This window comes from Mesoplodon mirus, assembly GCF_964341445.2.
Source record: "Mesoplodon mirus genome assembly, chromosome: 4".
NCBI lineage: Eukaryota > Metazoa > Chordata > Mammalia > Artiodactyla > Ziphiidae > Mesoplodon > Mesoplodon mirus.
This window is the reverse complement of record NC_138979.1, coordinates 137,431,005-137,438,079: the sequence shown is the minus strand read 5'-3', so window position 1 is coordinate 137,438,079 and position 7,075 is coordinate 137,431,005.

The window sequence follows — 7,075 nt, the reverse complement described above, 5'->3', positions numbered from 1 at the left end:
TCACGCTCTTGAACTTGCTATGGGATCAGGCTAAAGCTGACACACAGAGACTTACCAAGTTCCAGGCACTGTTCTAAGTGCTTTATTACAAACTTATTTAATTTTCACTACAACCCTGTGAGTCAGGTATTGCTTTCACTCCATTTTAAAGATGAGGACACTGAGACACAGGGAGCTTAAATAACTTGCCCAAGATCTTGTGGCTGATAAGTGACAGAACTAAAATTTAAACCTAGGCATCTGGCTCCAGAAGATATTCTGTTAAGCAAGATGCTGGCTAGATACTTAGTGGTGACACCTACCTTTTGGTAGACGTGTTTTAATGGCATAGAATCTACAAACAGGGTGTGTGTGTGTGTATGTGTATTGGTGACAGCGTTGGGAAGTGTGTGATGACAAATACAAATATGAGTCAATGATATTTTACAGTTTTTGAAGGAATTTTACATCTTTGAAGAAAGTTAAAAAATTAAAATAGAATGTAAGATTATCAATAAATGGATATTACAAGTTCTTCAAACCATGTCCTTAAATCTCCCCTCTTTAAGGTGAAAGCTCAGTGTACTAATCCCTTAGGAAGAATAGCAGCCTGATTAATTTCATACCCTTTGACAGAGTCACCCATTGCTATGTACCACCTGCTTGGTATGGAAGGGATTAACTTTGATCTGATGAGCTGTATTTTATAAATGGAGTTAATCACAGGCTTCGGGGAGATGAGGTCTTCCGATTTACACTGAAGTTCTAATTCAGTGCAGACACCAAGGCCATATCTGCTCAGCTCCTGTGCAAAGGGTGAATCTTCTCTTCTCCATGCAGGTATTTGGCCTTGGCTCCTCAAACAGGGGCATTCTTTCTGCAGTACAATCCTGCTGCTCTTGTGCTTTCACTCTGGAAAGGATAGAGAACCTGCCAGAGTCAAAGGTGTGTCTTCTTGCCATTATTGGTGTCATCTCACAGCTCTGTTTCCTTTCAGGCTTGGAGCTTTGTGCATTCTCTCCCAGATGTCTTTGACACTTCTAGATTTTAGCTATTGCAATGTGTTTTGCATGAATTTGTCCACTACTACTTGCTTTCCTCTTCTGTGAGAGGAGGGGAAATAAATTTTTCCTCTCCATTTTTTGTACTCTCTCTGGGCCCCACTACATGAACCTGGTATGGAACTGATGAGCTGCCCCAAAGCACAGAATCCCAGTTTCTGAGGCCCCAAGAAGCAATTTAGTACCTATGCATCTTCCATCTACTGGCAATGAAATAGTTTCCAACTCAGAGGCGTGGACTGCCACAGTCCAAATCCTGGTTTGGAACTGAGATTTCTTGCCATAACACAGACACACACGGACACACACAGACACACACATTGTGTGTCAATATTGATAGAAGAAGTGGCTATAGCCACTCCTGTATCTCCCATGTTCTCCACCCTCACTACTTTTGACCCTCCAAGCTGACTTGGTTCATGGCTAGTTGGTAACGTGCCTGTAAGACCTAGTTTCTTCCTGAAACATGTTGAGCTTAAGAGTGCTGTTCAGAGCTGGATTGATTGGAGGGCACTCAGGGTTTCAGTGCCTCTAAGGCAGAACTTAGAGAGTTTGTTTGATCTGTGGTCTCTTTGAGCACTCTCCAACCTGCTTTAGGGTCTCTTAAACATGGATGAGCTTTAGAGAAAACCTAGAATTTTGTGGCAGAGGAGGACTGGAGGGGTCATAGCAAGTCCTTCTGGAATGGCTTAGGACAGATATAGTCTCCTCAGATCCACAGCACTCAGGACAAGCTCCTAAAGCTTTCTTGGGCTATAGTTGGCCTTATTCACAGGGGCCATGATGCTCTGTGCTGCTTGGGGCATATTTTTGGAGAAGTGAGTGCTCCTGGGACAGACAAACATTCTGGTTGTGTCCCAGCCCTGAGTCTGCAGTTAATGGGATGCTAGGAGACAACTTGCTAGAGGCCAACTTATTTACCCTGTAACCATGTAAAGGCATTCAAGTATCACAAAGCAAAGCTGCCCAAAATAATTTACAGGTGAAAATGGCAGAGAGCAGAGACAGCAAAGATCCCAAGCAGGAGGCCATGCATCTGTAGATCTGGAGAAGGACAGCTGGTGAAGGAGTGTATTAGTTCAGGTCCTCTAAGGAGCAGACTACAAAATAGGATGCAATGTTACAGAGTTATATAAGAGGAACTATCAGTGAGAAGAAATGGGGAGGGAACTGGGAGGTAAGCAGCTGATGGGCTCTGATGGACCATGGGAAGGAAATTTGGGTGGCAGCATTGCAGACAGTGATGTGATCTCTAAGGGACTGCTTGACAAGGCCTGTGAGGAAATTCTGGAACCAATGTTGCCTGGTAGGGAAGTCCTGTGTCTCTCAGGAGTGGGTTTGCCTTAATACCTGTTGCCAGCCATCCACTGGGAGCAGCCCACGAAGCGTGACTTTGCTGTAGACACAGTGGTGAATTTTAAAGTGTAGCAGCTGGAACTCTAGGCCAATTATGTTCCCTATTGGTAGAGGTTTGTGAGAAGAATTCTCCCAGCCGCTGCTATAAAGGACTCTATGAGGATCAAGCATGAGGCTGCCAGGGAACATAAACAGAATTATCCCTACCCAGGGGGAGAAGAGAGATGCTGGGTTTCTGAGAACAATGGAAGGAGGACCTGTTCCCTCCAGTGAAAGAGAAGGCAGTCTCATCTCCCTGAAGTTTCTGCTTTGAGAGTGGAAGGTAGGAAGAAGCAGATGGTGTCCTCCAGGAAATGGGAAAGAGCTGAAGAACTCTCTGCGGGAGGGGGAGCTTTCTCATGGGGCCAGCAGAGAGAAGCTGCACAGATAGCACAGGCCCAGTTGCAGCAATGGGACCACAGTGGAGGAGATGGTGGCTGGAAGGGGTGACTCTTGTGGTGACAGTGAGACATTGTAATTCTGTGGTGACCAGAAATGTGGGGAAGCATCCTTGATCCAAGGTCAAGTCAAGCAGAGTCATAAGGAGTGATGACAGGAGCTGGTATCTATGGCTGTGAGTCAGGGAACAGAGTGGTCGGGAGCTCAGGGTTCTAACAATCACACAGCTGGGGAATCTCCCAGAGGCCATTGGTGTTTCTCTAACTATGGAGGGGCACCTATCCAATGTGCACATGCCAACTTAGGAAGCGTTTCCTCTCCCTTTTCTCTTCAGGCACAAGTCTAGGATGATGAAACCAAATGGTGACTGAAGAAGATATGGAGCAATTATATAGTTAGAAATAGTCCGACTTGTGTGGCTGAAAACTGTAAGTGAGTATAGGCAGCAGGTCAATCATTTTCATATCCTGGTTTGACAAGAACATGGACTGTGCTGAGGAAGAACCAGCTTTTCAGAATAAAATGCTCCTAGTCACTGGCTGACAGTGTTTTATTTATTTATTTTGATGTAAGCCACACTGAGTCCAATAAAGTGTAACTAGCCAAATTAGTGGGATCTGGGTTCTTATTCCTGGAACTTGCTAACAGGAGGGTATCAGTCAGGCTTACAGAATTAGCATTTTACTGATAACAATGTACAAAGCCTTTTAATGATGGCTTTGGAGTCTCTGAGCTTAGGCTCTTGAATGCCTGTTCCTTAGCAACAAAGGGATTGGCAGAGAATGTGTTTTGATGTGTCGTTAAATAAAGGCTGCACAATGCTGAAAACTGTGGGCAGAAATTGGGATAATTGTATTTATTTTTTGGCATATTATGTTAAAAAAATAAACAAAAATCCTTTATGCCCTAGAAAGGGTGCTCTTACTTGCTCTCTCTGTCTCTTGCTCTTTCTCTCTCTCCCTCTCTTGTTTTTTGAGCACTACTATTTCTTTTTCTCATTTTTTCTCCCTGCAGTTTAAGCATAGCATTTATCTTTTTTTATGGATGGTGTTTCAAGGTTTTTTTTCCAGCTCTGTTCTATCATAGAAAAATTGAATCACACACTATCACACTCAAAAGGGATCAGAGGGAAACTTTAGCAACCTGCTTTACTTTATTCTTATAGAAAACATAGTTCAGAGAGGTGAAGGGACAGTCTAGATCTGACTTGTCTTTTTAACTTCTCAGATTAATCATCACCTCCTCTGTGAAGCCTTCCTTGATGCCACGGGGTAATACGACACCTCATTTGAAAGGATACGCTATGTTTACCACTCAGTTGTTAAAGCACAGTATTGTGGTTGTGTACTTATTTGTCTCTTTCATAAGTTCCACAGTGATGCTCTTGTTCATTGTCCCAAACCCAGAGCTTCATACGATATCTGACTTGCAGCTGATACTCAAGAAATATGATTTTAAAAAGTCATATTTAAATAAATTGTCCAAGGCCATGCCATCAATGAGTGAAAAACTAGGACTAAGACCCAGGTTCCTAGTTTAGTAGTAGTTTCCTACAACTACAACTGTTACTGAATGCAAATAATAGTGAGGGCAAATAATGCTGAAACATTGGAGTTTTGAGCAGAGAAACTAATTGCAGCGCCAAGCAAGGAGAATGGGTGGCTTGTACCCCCAAACCCCGAACTCCCCCAGGGGTTTCAGCAAAGCATTTTCAAAGGCCAAGTGAGGGAGGGGGAGGTCACAGGGTATGTGATGAGCTCGTGCACAATTCTCTGATTGGTTGGTATTGAGGTAACAGGGTGGCTAACATTATCAATCCTTAGGTGCCAGAAGGTCTGGGGGCTACATGCTCATGATTATCAAGTAGTTAATTTCTTCCATTTGGTGGTGGTTTTAACATCTGAAAAACTCTGGAAATATGCATGAGGTAGTATTATCTAGGTACTTCAGAGAGGAGTTTCAGCAGAGGCTACAGGGGAGGGGTCTGTCCTGGGAAAGCCCATAGGGTCCTGCTCAGTTACACAACTATAATGTAGAGAAAATGAACACGTTTAGAGGACCCCAGCTATGCTAAGTCTTCCCGATGCTCTCAGTCAAGGTGAATGGATCATAAAAGCTGACAAATCCAACCAGCTGTGACTACCTGGGCTTCAGCTCCATCTCTGCCATGAGCCGATCTGCTTCATGGAATGAGCTGGGCTCTACCTCAGATCATCCCACTTTCCTCCCTCACATTTAGCAAAACAACAAAGTACCTATTCTACAGGTACTGCACTAGTCTCTGGTGATGCAATAGTTAACAAAAACAGAGTTCAAACTCATATGGAGATGACATCTAAGCACAGGCACTACTGGCCCCTCACATCTTTTATTCCACGTTACATCTCAGTTTTCCAATTCTCTAATTATTGAGGTCTCCAAGGTTTATGAGGGCAATACCTCTAGTAAGATGCTTCTGTCCTGTGCGTTTTCTTTCCTCATTAATCAGACTCTGATGAAACCCTCTGTACCCAGAAAGGACAGCCAAGTTACTCCTCTTCATATTCTAACCGTTTGAGAGGATACATTACATTCTCTGCTTGACTTCATCACCTCCCATTCATTTCATAACCATCTACATTCTGGCTTCTGCTCCTCATCTCCCCAACCCACTTCCATTGGCCTTCACTCCAGTATTTCAGGAAATTTCTCTATCAGAGTCTCCAATGATTTCTAATTGCCAAATACAGTGGATAGAGCTGTAATATTCATGATACTTGTTACCTTTGTGGTGTAGTAAACCCTTCACACTTGGTGAAATATATCCCAAGAACGTATGTACCTTAGATTTTTGAGTGTCACTCTAGCCTATAATGTCATCACGACTTGCAATAGATTGCAACAAAAGAATTTTGCTGATTTGGATACTTAATGAGGGCTAATGTATCCTCCACAATAAGTGGAAGAAAATGAAGCTGCTTAGAGAGGTGGCTATTCCCTGCCAAGTGATGTGCTCTCCTTAGTAGCTGAGAGCTCATGTTGGTGCCCTCAGTAAGATTTCAGATTGTTACTTGTCATGAAACTTGGGGTTGCTCAAACAACTAAAACTAAGAATGTTAAAGCTACACAGGCCTGAGGCTACCTTACTATTGCTCACTCCATCTTTAAAACCTCTTTCTTCTTTGACTTTGGATCCATTGATCTCTGTTTTTCCCAAATCTTCATGATGGGTTCCTTTCCTTGTGCCCATCCCTTAAGTATTGGTGTTATGGAGAGTACTGATCTCAGATAATTTCCTTCTTATGGAATAAATTCTCGTGTGCCTATGGGTTTGATCATCCCATATTTCCTGTATATTTAGCTTCTAATACTAGATGGTTCGAAACATAAATGTGCTGGGAAAAATTGTCTATACAGTGTGACTTATGTTTTATACTGACATCATTCCCCATGTACCTATAGTACATGCACTTGTGTTGGTTATTTTCCTTTAGATCTAGATGTATTCTCCACTTGTTCCCTGCTCTGTGCTCTGGAAGGCTGACCTCTATGGTATGTATCACCTTACTCTTTGACCAATCAGAGGCACTGGTCAGAGCTCAGAGGACAGGAGAAAGAGGTGAGGGCCTCTATTGCACTCATTCCCTCCCTGCCTGGCAGCAGTACTGGCAGTGGCTATACTCCTTTGTGGCCATAGCTTTTGCTAGGTGGCCCTTCTTCCATGGTTCCAGTTTTCAGTGGGCTACAATAACATGGTTTATCCCTTCTTGCTGTTGCTAGCCCCTGGTTGCTTCACCATTCTCTTATTGGTTCCCTTAACCATGCCCACGCCTCTGTAAATAGTCGCTTCATTTGAAATCCCTTCAGTTAAGCCATTCTGAATGAGCCATCTGTTTCCTACAGGTCTTTGAGAGATACAGAGCTCATTTACCCTATAGAAACAGGCATTAAATCATTTCCTACCCTTCCTCAACTACCTTAGCTATTTTTCATGTTAACTATTGCAATCTCAACTGTACAAACTCTCAGAAGCAGGGGAAGTCATCTGCAAGAAAAGAGCTCTGAGACCAGAGTCCTATGTAAGCTGAAGATGTAAGGGCTGGGCAAAAGAAAATGCATCAATGAATAAGGCTTTAAAGAAATAGTGAAGTTGAAGTCTTCTCTCTTTTTTCTCTTCATTTTATTTCCCTTAGTGGCACAAACATGAAATTTCTAAAATTCAAGTCACATCAGGTACTCTCCTTAAAACCTCCAATGAGGGC